Source organism: Lathyrus oleraceus, chromosome 1, assembly GCF_024323335.1.
Source record: "Lathyrus oleraceus cultivar Zhongwan6 chromosome 1, CAAS_Psat_ZW6_1.0, whole genome shotgun sequence".
NCBI lineage: Eukaryota > Viridiplantae > Streptophyta > Magnoliopsida > Fabales > Fabaceae > Lathyrus > Lathyrus oleraceus.
Genome location: NC_066579.1, coordinates 339,578,334 through 339,592,121, shown reverse-complemented (window position 1 = coordinate 339,592,121; position 13,788 = coordinate 339,578,334).

Here is a 13,788-nt window from a genome sequence, read left to right as displayed (position 1 = left end):
TGTGCTTTTCACTCCAACGCACCTGGCCATACTACAGATAATTGCAAGGCTCTCAAGTTAAAGGTACAAGATTTGAGAGATGCCCAGGCTATCAATTTTGCTCCGGTGCCTAATGTTATCCAGAACCTGATGCCGGCTCACGGAGGGCAGAGGATTAATGCTGTTGATAGTGGGGAAACTTTGAATTTGGTTTCTGATGTGACTAAGGTGAAGACTTCGCTATCGGTGGTTAAAGACCGACTTTTGAAAGGACAGATTTTCCCGGGCTGTGGGGAAGAATGCAGAAATTGTCAAGCTGCCGAAAACGGATGTGACAGTTTGAGAAGGGGTATTCAGCAGCTGATAGATGAAGGTTGTCTTCAGTTCGATCAGGCCCGTCCGGTGAAGAATGATGTATCGACGGTGACGTTTTATTTCACTCCTGAAGAAATATATGTTCCCGAGAGACTCGCTCCGACAACAATATATTTCCCAGAAAGTACAGAACCAGCAGCGGTGAACATCGAAAGTTTAGCACCAATCGCAATTTACTCTGACAGCCCTCAACCGACTTTGGTTGGTCCAATCACCATCACGGTACCAGGACCTGTTCCGTATGAGAAAGACAGTGTTATCCTGTGGCACTATAGGGCTGATATCTACTGCCAGGGGCAGAAAGTTAACGAAGAACACATTGACATTGGTAGCTCCGCTGTAGACAATGTTGGAGGGGTTGGTGGCTTCACTCGCAGTGGACGCCTATTTGCACCATCAACATTACGCGCGAATACTGAAGCTGAGGCAGCTGCCAAGGCTAAAGGGAAACAGGTATCCACCGAAGAGGTTACTACTGAGGAAGATTCTCCTAAGACCGCATTCGAGAAGGAAGTGGATGAGTTTATGAGGATTATCAAGAAAAGTGACTACAAGGTAGTCGACCAGCTAAATCAGACACCCTCAAAGATCTCCATTCTCTCACTATTGCTGTGCTCTGAGGCGCACAGAGCAGCCTTGTTGAAAGTACTGAATATGGCCTATGTTCTACCGGAGATAACTGTTAACCAGCTGGAGTCGGTAGTTTCCAATGTAAACGTTAGCCGGGGGCTAGGTTTCACCGATAATGACCTGACACCTGAGGGCAGGAATCACAACAAAGCCTTGCATATCAAAATGGATTGGTGCTTTCCCATGTTTTGGTTGATACAGGCTCTTCTCTGAATGTTCTTCCAAAGAAAGCCTTAATGAAGTTGGATTGCGATGGCATCATCCTGAGGCCAAGTAACTTAGTTGTGAGGGCTTTTGATGGCTCTAAGAGAGCTGTTTTTGGCGAAGTTGAGTTGCCAGTTAAGATTGGACCGAAGGTGTTCAAGAGCACCTTTTATGTGATGGATATCCAGCCTGCCTACAGCTGTCTGCTAGGTCAGCCTTGGATTCATGTTGTCGGTGTTGTTACTTCTACCCTCCACCAGAAGCTCAAATATGAACTAGAAGGTCAGGTCGTCACTGTCTGTGGTGAAGAGGATATTTTTGTTAGCCACCTGTCTACATTTAAGTATGTAGAGATGGACGGCGAGATGCACGAGATGCTGTGTCAGGGCTTCGAAACTACAAACATCAATGAGGTCGCGCCCGAAGCTGTCTTTTCACCTGAGTTTGAGAAGGTCGGGACTTCTATCTCTTCATACAAGCAAGTTGTCGAAGTGGTTAAAGCTGGTAATGCCCAAGGCTGGGGCAAATTTGTGGAGCCAGTCATCAAAGAAGACAAGTTTGGATTGGGGTATACTCCGGGGTCTCAGAAGAATGAAGTCGGTACTTTCTCCAGCGGGGGTTTGGTTTCTCCCCACATTGTCAATGCTGCAGATGAAGACAAGGCTGACAGCGACTGTGACTTAGATAGCTGGATTCGGCCGTGTATCCCAGGAGAAAAGCTCGACAATTGGTCGTCTGAAAAAACCGTCCGGGTTACTCTACTGAAAGAGTGATTTTTATTGTTTTCCTTTATTACATGCATAATAAAGTCTTACACTTTGCCCAAGGTGTAACGGCTCATTTGTAGGGCCATCCATTTAGTTACGTTTCGCAATTATTTTTATCATCAATAAAGGACGGCTTTTGCAAACAATTTTGTGTTCTCTTTCTTTCAGTTTTTTTTACTTTTTACAAAAAAATGGCAATGTTTCTTTTTTCGTTTTTCCTTTCTTTAAAAAAAAATCTCTCATTCTAAGGTAAAGCATGATCCTCCATCATGCAGAGCCGACCACTCGGATCTCACTGCTAACGACACTGCTATGGCCAAGTATGACTTCGACAATCCTATCTATTAAGCCGAAGAAGGGGCTGAGGAAGATTGTGAATTGCCTGAAGGGTTAGCCAGATTGTTGAAACAGGAGGACCAAGCTATTACACCTTATCAGGAGGTGGTTGAGACCATCAACGTTGGTATCGAAGACAACAAGAAAGAGATCAAGATCGGGGCCAGTCTACAGGCCGAGAGGAAAGACCGTTGATCATGTACTTGACTGTGTTAGAAAGGTCAATGGGTTGTGTGCTCGGTCAGCATGACGAGTCAGGTTGAAAAGAGCATGCAATATACTACCTTAGCAAAAGTTTACCGACTATGAACAAAGATACTCATTGCTCGAGAAAACTTGCCGCGCTTTGGCATGGGCTGCTCGCCGACTAAGACAGTATATGTTGACTCACACGACTCTATTGATATCAAAAATGGATTCAGTCAAGTATATTTTTGAAAAGCCATCACTTACCGGAAAGGTTACTAGGTGACAAATGATACTGACAGAATATGACATCCAATACACTTCACAAAAAGCCATCAAGGGAAGTGTCTTGTCAAACTATCTTGCAGAGCAACCGATTGATGATTACCAACCTATGAGGTTTGACTTTCCTGATGAGGACATCATGTTTCTCAAATCGAAAGATTGAGAGGAACCACTCCCGGAGGAGGGGCCTGACCCTGAATCCAAATGGGTTATGATGTTTGATGGGGCGGTCCACGTCAATGGTCGCGGAGTTGGTGTAGTGTTGATCACACCGGAAGGGGGTTCATATGCCATTTGGTGCCAGAATAACTTTTCCCTGCACCAACAATGAAGCCGAATACGAAGCTTGTATCCTAAGACTTGAGGAAGCCGTCAATATACAGATTAAAACCCTGGATGTATACGGGGATTCAGCTTTGGTCATCAATCAAACCAACGGGAAATGGTGCTATGCTGGAACTACGTACCCAGAATTGACGTATCTCGGTCAGAGACGAATGAAGAAAGCATTTGGTCAGAAAGTGCGCCCTCGGGGGTATCAAGTCGGTGAATTAGTACTCAAAAGATTTCTTCCTCCCAACACAGATCACATGGGCAAATGGACACCGAACTATGAGGGTCCGTACGTGGTTAAAAGGATTTTCTATGGCGGAGCTTTGATGCTAACAACCATGGATGGCGAAGGATTCCCGTCCCCTGTCAACTCAGACGCAGTTAAAAAATACTTCGCATAAAATAGACCCGCTGGACGATAAAAAGAATAGTCCAGGCAAAAAAAGGGCATCCCGACGAACCAAAAAAAAAGAGAATAAAGAGGTTCGGGCAAAAATTAGGGATATAAAAAAGAGTACACCCGGTGAGTCGAAAACCCAAAAGGGCGGCTCAGGCAAAAATGGGTATCCCGGTGGATTGAAAACCCGAAAAAGGGGGCGATCCAGGCAAAAGTTAGGGAATAAGTGAACGACTGCGATCTGAGTTCATCAGTGTTATATCACCGTTTCATTCAATCCGGCAATCTTCGAAGGTTAAAGATCGACTAATCATCCACTTCAGAAAGCAAGATGAGCAGAGCGTCTTGAGGACATACGAGTCATAGCAGAGTCGAAACTCAGTGGGACCCCGTATCCCCGTTGTCATTAGGATAGTTCTCTTTTTATAGCGATCACCTCTTTTCAGGGATCAGCTTCCTGATACTCTAGCCTATTCCTGGCACAAATTTTCTCCCCATTAAGAGTCGAATAATTCAGTTAAAGAGCCTCTTTATTTTTCATTTATCAGTTTGTTTGCAAAAATGTCCGAATTTTTGATAAAACATATTGCATATGAACATAATGGTGGCTTTTGCAGATGATTTGCACAGGAAAACATTTAAAATTGCTTTGAATGTGCTTAATCCCGAACGGTGAATTCAAACCGAGTAATTCCCCCGAGGCATACGTGTATATTTGGTTGCAGGTCACAGGAACCGGATGCCAAGTCATGAATCTTCATCCCCAAGTGGTTCACAAAGTCTCTCCTCAGCAGAGCATGTTCCTCAGCAGAGCATGTTCCCCAACAGAGTTGACAGTATCCAGACTGTCTATCCCCAGTAGAGTTGACAGTATCCAGACTATATATCCCCAGTGGAGTTGACAGTGTCAGACTGTATCTTCCTAGCAACAGCGGAGTGGTTGCATAACCAACAGATGAGAGGGTGGCGTTCCCAGTGTTCATCTCATTCCCCAGCAGATTATTTTTAACAGATTTGCTAATCCCTAGCTTGAGGACGATTAGCAAGTTCATATCCCCAGCAAAGGTCGTTTCCTACGACATTTCCCCAGGAAGTGTTTTCCCCACAGACTCTCCTCACAGAGCCTCGCCGAGAAAAGTTTCCATAGTTGATACTCCCCCCGCAAGGTCAACTTTTCAAGCAGCCAATTTATTTTTGGTGGCTCATTGGTCCCGGCAGACGGATCATTCCCCACGGAGCATTCAAGGATTGATACAGCGATCTGTTCCCTACCGGAGTTTGCTTCCCCAAGCAGATTTCTTTTTACACCATACATAACATTTGCATTTGCATGCATATCATATCAAGCATACACATAAGCTGATAAACAGGTTCTTCCAAGCAGACTGAAGAATTACTTTACAACCAAGGTCATGAGATCCAGCCAGAGGATCAAGCGTGAGTGATCCAGCCTGAGGGTCGTTTTGAAGATTTAGCCTGAGAATCGTTTTCCAGTGATCCAGCCTGAGGGTCATTTCGAAGATTCAGCCTGAGAATCGTTTTCCAGTGATCCGGCCTGAGGTTCATTTTGAAGATTCAGCCTGAGAATCGTTTTCTAGTGATCCAGCCTGAGGGTCATTTCGAAGATTCAGCCTGAGAATCGTGTTCCAGTGATCCAGCCTGAGGGTCATTTCAAAGATTCAGCCTGAGAATCGTGTTCCAGTGATCCAGCCTGAGGGTCATTTCGAAGATTCAGCCTGAGAATCGTGTTCCAGTAAGCCAGCCTAAGGCTCAATTTGAAGATTCCCCAGTGAAGTCGCCTACAAGCTTTATTTCCCCAGCAAGCCCAAGTCTAATTGAGGAGTCGTTACAACATGTTCTAGCCCGAAGAATATGTACGAAGCCCAAAAGTGGAATATGCTCGAAGCTGCATATCTAATATGAAGGTTGGGTGTAGATTTCAAAAGAGGGTCAACCAGCGCATGCCTCAGATGCGGGATCCTAATGATGGGAATTTATCATCAAAATAATCCAGATCTAGCCAGAAGATCGAAGTAGATTCATCCAGAGAATCGAAACAAAGAAGATCTAGCCAGAAGATCGAAAATCGCAACAATTCAGATCTAGCCAGAAGATCGAAGTAGATTCAGCCAGAGAATCAAAGGAAATAGATTCAGCCAGAGAATCGAAACGAAGGAGATCTAGCCAGAAGATCGAAGAAGATCTAGCCAGAAGATCGAAGTCAGGTCTAGCCCGAAGACCGGAAATAGATTCAGCCAGAGAATCGAAACAATTCAGATCTAGCCAGAAGATCGAAGTAGATTCAGCCAGAGAATCAAAGGAAATAGATTCAGCCAGAGAATCGAAACAATTCAGATCTAGCCAGAAGATCGAAGTAGATTCAGCCAGAGAATCAAAGGAAATAGATTCAGTTAGAGAATCGAAACGAAGGAGATCTAGCCAGAAGATCGAAGAAGATCTAGCCAGAAGATCAAAATCGTATCCAGCCCGAGGATCAAAATTAATATCCAGCCAGAGGATCGAAACTCCATATTAAGCCAGAGGATCGGAAGAAAAATAAACAGCACGGTGTATTTCCGCGTTTTTGTGGTGTTCTCGGAGCGCAAATTTCCGGTCTATCTTTGGTATTCAATCACAACTCACCCCGTTTGTCTGATAAGCTGTTCGCTTTCATCCTACTCGGTTTAGCTGATGATTGAATAGGGGCAGCTGTAACACCCCAAAATTTGCCCTCATTCATGCATTCATTTTGCATTTCATATTGCATTTCATCATGTCAATCAGAATTAGATTCGGAAAAAAAAACATGGAAAAAAAAACGAAAAAAAATAAATAAATAAATAAAATATAATAAAAACTTTTGGACTTGGGTCTCTCTCATTTGAACCCACAAAACCATGAAATTCAGTCTATAAATACCAAGGCTTCACTTGGGAAAAAGGAAGAGAAGCAAAATACTCTGAGGTTTCCTTGGAACAAAACCCTGGACAAAACCTGAAGAGAAACCTGACAGAGAATTCAGAGCAGCCTCCAAACCCTGAAGGGTCTCACGGGTGCAACTCAATTTCAATCAAGCTCTCCCATCAGGTTTGCCTCATTCCCATGATTTTATGCTCTTAATTTGGATCATCTAAATGTATGAAGTATGATGGATGAATTTCATTATGTTTTTGCCCACGGGTTTAATTATGCATGAATGGGTGAAACATATGCCTTGAATGTTTAATCACATGATTTCTGAAATGTATACCACATGGTTTGAGGTTTCTGAAACCATATTGTTATTCATGAAAAAAATGCTTATGGTGTTTCACTAACCCTTTTGTTGAGTTTTTGTGAAGGCACATGACTTTTGCAGGGATAACTTGCGTGGTTTCCCACTTTATTTGTGGGATAACCCCTGGAGGTTTCATTCCGATTACCTGTACTGACTCACTTTTCTTTGATGGCATTAGCTTGGGAGGTCCCTGGGTTTCTTACTCCTTTAATTGTTGTTACTTCGGATCTTCATCCGTGTGGTACTTTTACCTTTTTTCCGCATTTTATCGCTTTCTTAGCTGGAAGACCTCGATAGGAGGCATTTGTTTTCTTTTGTTTATTTACTTCTGAGCCCCTTGTTGGCACGTTTACTTTATACATGTTTGTTTTGTATGTGTTCGTATCCCCACAGGTAGCGCGGTTCCTTCGTCGAGGACTGCCTTTTTGCCCTTTTGCATGAGTAACCCTCAAACCCTAAAACCCAAAGCAACACGTTAACTCCTTCTACTACAGGCGAGTAAGTCTCCAAAGGTCGAGCATCCGGTAGATTGCGTAGTGACGTCGTTCGTCCAAAACCCACTCCATAACCCCGTAGTTAGCCGAACTACGGCTTGCTCTGATTCTCATTCCAGATGAGATACGTAGGCATAAGACGCGATGTCTTAGCGAGCATAATTACTCAACCCATAGGTCAGCCGAGCTACGAAGACTCTGATTCTCATATTCAGATGAGATACGTATGCAGTGGATGCGACATCCGCGCGAGTCATTCTCATTTAACCCTTTTTTTTTGGTAAACAGCACAAGATAAACTCACACCCTTTAGACAAGAACTTCAAAAGTGGATCCCGTAGAGTACTACGGATGCTGGGGGTGCTAATACCTTCCCTTCGCATAACCGACTCCCGAACCCAAGATTTGGTTGCGAGACCCCGTCTTGTCCTTTCCTTTTTCAGGTTTACTTCGAGCGTTTCCTTTCCCTCCTTTGGGATGAATAACGCACGGTGGCGACTCTTCTGTCTTTTTCTTTCGTCGGTTGTTTTTTTCGCGCACTGTATTTTTCAGGTTGCGACAATGAGCCTTTGGGCTTTGAGAAAGACACGCTTACTTCGACCAAAAGGAAACAAGCTCAATATCCTTTGGAATAACTTGACTCGGGGAAGGGTTAACGAAGAGGTCAACTTATATAAGTGCCAAACTTGACCCGTCCCTAAAAGCAAGTCTAATTGAGATGCTGAAGGAGTTTAGAGACTGATTTGCATGGGATTACCATGACATGTCGGGTCTTACCCGAGAGTTGGTAGAGTTGAAAATTTTAATCAAGTTAGACAAAAGGCTTGTTAAACAAACTCCAAGGAGATTTACGCTAGAAGTCATGTTGAAAATCAAGGTGAAAATCAAAAGATTACTGCGAAAGAGGTTCATAGACAATATCATTCTAGTGATTAAAAATAATGGCACTTTCAAGGGTTGTATTGACTTTAGAGATTTAAATGCAGACACTCTAAAAGAAGAATATCCAATTCCAGTGGCAAAAATGCTAGTCGACTCGGTGGCCTGGTTTGAGTACTTAAGTATTTTAGATGTTTATTCATGTTATAACCATATTTTAATTGTTGAGGAAGATGTGGCTAAGACGACTTTTCAATGTCCTGAAGTCTTGGGCACTTACGAGTAGGTAGTGATGCCTTTTGGACTCAAACACACTGGCGTAACCTACCAAAGTATAATGAATTCTATGTTCCAAGATTTTTTTGAGACATTTATGAAGTTTTACATATATGACATAGTCATCAAATCCTCGGCAGAAAGTGGCCATTTAGACCACCTTTGGAAGTCCTTTGAACGAATGAGGAAATATGGATTGAAGATAAATCCATTAAAGTGTGATTTTTGTGCCAGCGCAGGTGATTTCTTAAGTTTTATGGTTCATAAGAAGGGTATCAAGATAGATCAGAACAAAACAAAGGTTATACTTAATACTGAGCCTCTAACAGCCAAGAAGCAGCTCCAATCTCTACTTGGAAAAATAAACTTCTTGAGAAGGTTTATTTTTAACTTAAGCGGAAAGACAAAAATATTCTCACCATTGCTAATTTAAAAAATGAGGAAGGTTTCATATGGGAACCAGAACATCAAAAGGCGTTTCATGATATTAAAAGAGTATATGTTGAAGCCTCATGTGTTATTACCTTATATGAGGAATTAGAGGATGAATATGTATATTTCTGCATCATATTCGATAATAGGCAGTATGTTATCCCAAGAAGATGACCATGGTATCGAAAGAGCCATATATTATCTTAGTCGATTGTTAATCGATGCAGAAACTAGGTATAGCTTGTTAGAAATGTTGTGCATGTCTTTGTATTTTTCATGTATGAATTTGAAATATTATATAAAATCGACAAATGTGTTTGTTTACTCACACTTTGATATTATTAAATTCATGTTGTCGAAACCTATTTTACATATTAGAATAGGAAAATGGGATATTTCCCTAACAAAATATTCTCTAACATACACACCGTTAAGGGCCATGAAAGGCCAAATCATTGTTGATTTCATATTGAATCATGCAACAACGGAAGTAGAGCACAATTATGTCGAGCAAACGGCATGGAACTTATACTTTGACGGTTCTAGAGAGGCGTGCTAATGGAATCAACATTGGAATTCTAATTATCTCCCCTCAAGGAATTCCAACCAAGTACAAATTTAAAACTAACGGTTGGTGCTCGAATAATGAGGCTGGATATAATGCCTTAATATCACGTATTACCATCTTGGTAGACCTAGGGGAAACAAGAGTCGAGATTAAGGGAGATCCAGAACTAGTAATGAGGCGTTTGACAAAAGAGTACAAATGCATTAATGGGAATTTATTAATATATTTTGTCAAAGCAAACTCGCTATTAAAGAAGTTTGACATGGTTGACATTAAACATGTGTCGCGGATTGAAAATCAGGAGGCCAGTGACTTAACCCAAATTTGCTTAGGGTATAGAGTCTCTAAAGAAAAATTATAAGAATTGATTGAGGTTAAAGACAAATTAATCTCGAATTGTGTTCTAGCTCCAGAAAATTGTCAAAGACAAAACTGGTGAGAGTAGAAGACTTGGGAGACCTAAATCCCAAAAAATTTGAAACTTTTTCCATTAGAAATTTTTCAAAAGATGATTGGAGAAAACTAATCATAGAATTCCTAAAGAATCTGACGGGAAAAACAGATCGAAAGTTTAGGTATAAGGTGTTAAGTAACGTAATCATGGGCAATGAGTTATTCAAAAAAGACTCCTGAGGGAGTTTTACTTAAATGCCTTAGAGAAAATGAAGCATACCTGGCAATATTTAGTGTGCATAATGGATCATGTAGTGCCCATCAAGCAGGCCACAACATGAAGTGGTTATTATTTCGACAAGAGGTCTACTAGCCCACCATATTGAAAGACTGCATAGAATTTGTCAAAGGCTTCCAGGAATGTCAAAAGCACGCTAGGATTCAGCATGTCTCAGCCAGTGAACTTCATGCAATAATCAAACCTTGGCCACTTAGAGTTTGGGCCTTGGATTTGATAGGCGAGATTAGACTGTCATCGTCTAAGTCTCACAAATACATGTTGGTAGGCATCGACTATTTTACCAAGTGGGTCAAAGCGGTGCCTTTGGTAAGTGACTACTAAGACGTGGTGATTAGCTTCACCCAAAGTCACATAATTTCTAGATTCGGGATTCCTGAGAAAATAACCACAACTCAAGGATTTATGTTTATTGGATGAAAGATGGTTGAGTTTACCCAAGGGTCATGAATCAAGTTATTGACCTCTACTCCTTATTATGCTCAAGCAAATGGTCAAGTCGAGGCTGCAAACAAGGTTATAATCAGCCTAATTAAAAAACTTGTAGGCCAAAATCCAAAGAATTGACACAAGACATTAGACCAAGCACTTTGGGCTTGTTGAACATACCATAAAGAGGCAACTAATTCCACGCCTTTTTAATTAACTTTTGGGCATGACGCAGTGTTTCCTACAAAACTACACTTGCAATCAATGAGAATTCAAAGGCAGGGAGAAATTGTTGCAGATCATTATTGGAGCATAATTATGGACGAAATGGTCGACCTAGACGAAGAAAGGTTAACCGCTTTAGACGTTCAGATTAGACAAAAAGAGCGTGTAGCCAAAGCCTATAATAAGAAGGTCAAATTGAAAGTATTTTTGGTTGGGGATTATATTTGAAAGGTAATATTACCCATGGAACAAATAGACAAAGCTTTAGGGAAATGGTCACCAAAGTAGGAAGGGCCATTCAAAATCAACCAAGGATTTTCAAATCATGCTTACGAAATAGAGGAGTTAGGTTCTGATGGTCGAATATTACAAATAAATGGAAAATACTTAAAAAAGTATAATCATGTGTTGCAGGAAATAAAAATATCAACATAATGCGCTAAAAAGGGATTGCCAAAATGGTATATTAATAATGCCAAAAGCACGGGAAGTATTACAAAATTTAGAAGTGCATTACAAACTACAAGAAAATAACTAAGCAATGTCAATCAGAAGACTTCAACTTGCTCCCCAACTCCTCTAAGCGTAGCTTGGTGCGCTCAAGTTTCCTATCGACATGGCGGTCGATAACTCTCAGTTTTTCTACTTCGGTCTATAGTTCTTTAGTAGTTTTGGCACGTTCTAAACCAGTGTTGGCAGCCTCGACCAGCTTTTGGTCGATATAATCCAGGTCATAAGCATTTAACTCTTCGTTCTCTTCTTTTATTGCCTCAATCTTCATGTGTAGTCAGTTTATTTATTGAGTCCAAGTCAAGATGCAGCTTATGGAGTTTCTACTTTATTTTTTTTCCTTATTCTTCGCTTCCAACTCAGTAACTTGAGCCCAAGACTCAGAGATCAGACTCTGGTGTTCGTGCAGGATACCATCTCTTAGTTCGAAATGGATGATAGATTCTTGCTTTTTCCTGACAACTTGGAAAGCCTACTCGAGCAGAGGTTCAAAGTCCAAGACAATATCAGCAATCGGGCTGGTATTTCTGGTTTGCTCAACTTTAAAACCAACCATTGGATCTCAAACAAAGTAATAGGATCATCTCTGATTGTTTGGAGAAGATCCAGATTAACAAATTTGGATTTTAGCTGCTCAAACAACTCATCGAAGTTGTCAGGCTGACCACGAGATGAGTTGGGAGATAAATCAGAGAAACCCTTTTGGCTATTGATGAGTCTTTTTAAAGCCTCCCCTGGATTCTCATGATTTTAGATGCTCTTGATATGTAGTATGGAAGAATCTTAAGAGTAGATCTTGAGAATCGGTTTGGAGGAGTCTCGAGAAAAGACCTGGGTAACTACTCGATACCATGTCGAGGGGGGCTTTTCGACAGACCCCCAAAGACTTAGAAGAATTGAGGAAACCAAAGACATAAGAGACTTAGTAATATCAACAACTACCTTCGACAAGCATGCAGTTACTAGTCACTAAGCAGTTAAGAGAATGTAGGATAATGGTTTCAACAGTTTCCAAGCCCTGACGATGTGTCAGACTTTTGAAGAGGAGTTGCATGCATTCGAAGACGTGTCAATTCTTTAGGTATAAACTGTTGAAGGCAATTATTCTTAGTTTAGTATATATAGCAGACTCATAAGTTGTAATCAAGGTCGTAAATTTCATATACATTCTCTATAGAACTGGAGTACCCAAGCCAAAAACAGTTTGTGAGCAATTATGTGAGTTTGTGTCCCTATTTTATTTGTACCTTTTATGTTTCCTTAAATGAAGCATCCTTTTATTTTTTTCTTTTATTTCATTTATTTAATGTTGTTCATTCTAAACTTTTTGTACTTTAATTCAAGTTTTATTGTCTTTAAGGTTTACGTTTTCACTGTCTGCATTCAGACATTTGTAGTCACATCCTACACGTACGTTCTTGTAAAAGTTTTTGCACAAACCAATCCCAAGATTTTTCGAGTTAATCTCAAAGACTTTCAAACTCGTGATTGTTTGCTAAAAACACTTGTGAACACCTATGTAACAGGATAAGTGTCTAACGGGCCAAATATTGAATTGGACAAGAGTGACACGGTCTATCTCTTGTGTTGAATATAGACATGAGGGAAAAATGGTAACTGTAAATAAACATTATCACATAAAGGTTTTATCAGATAACGTGACATTTTCGTGACTTTGGTAGGAGTGATGTGTTTCCAGATACCGTTCATTGTTTATTATATTAAATGTGTGTTTCAATATAATTTTCAACGTCACGAGAACCTACAGGTTTACACACATAAGGACAGATTGATCAGAGATATAATAAAAAAGGAACATCATAAGGTATAGTTTACTTAAGAGAATTATTGAACGTCGTAAGGTAGGTGCGCTTAAATGAATTGTAGAACATCGTAAGGTACGGTGCGATTAAGTGAAATACGGTACATCATAAGGTAAGTTGCACTTAAATGGGATTTTTAGCTTGCACCCACACAAGTGGTTTTATAAATAGAACACTTGTGCAGAAGATTTTACACTTGATGAAAGTTTGTTTGTGACACCCTGGCCATGATCTCTCTCTCTCTCTCTCTCTCTCTCTCTCTCTCTCTCTCTCTCTCTCTCTCTCTCTCTCTCTCTCTCTCTCTCTCTCTCTCTCTCTCTCTCTCTCTCTCTCTCTCTCTCTCTCTCTCTCTCTCTCTCTCTCTGTGTGTGTGTGTGTGTGTGTGTGTGTGTGTGTGTGTATACTCTATCTCTATCTATCTATCTATATACCTCTATCTATTTATCTCAAAGTCTTCATTCGTAACAACTAGCATTGAGATTGAAGACACTCTATTTGTGTGGACTGGGTAGAAGCGTTGTTCTTCATTCAACTCTCGTGAATATTCCTATGATTATTTATCAAAGGTGTTAATCGCCATAAGAGGTAATCGTTCCGTCACTGATCATGCATCATTCATAAGGATCTACTAAAGGGAAATTTTTATTTTCCACATCGCTTTGTATCTTGATTTCCCTTCAGCTTCGACCACG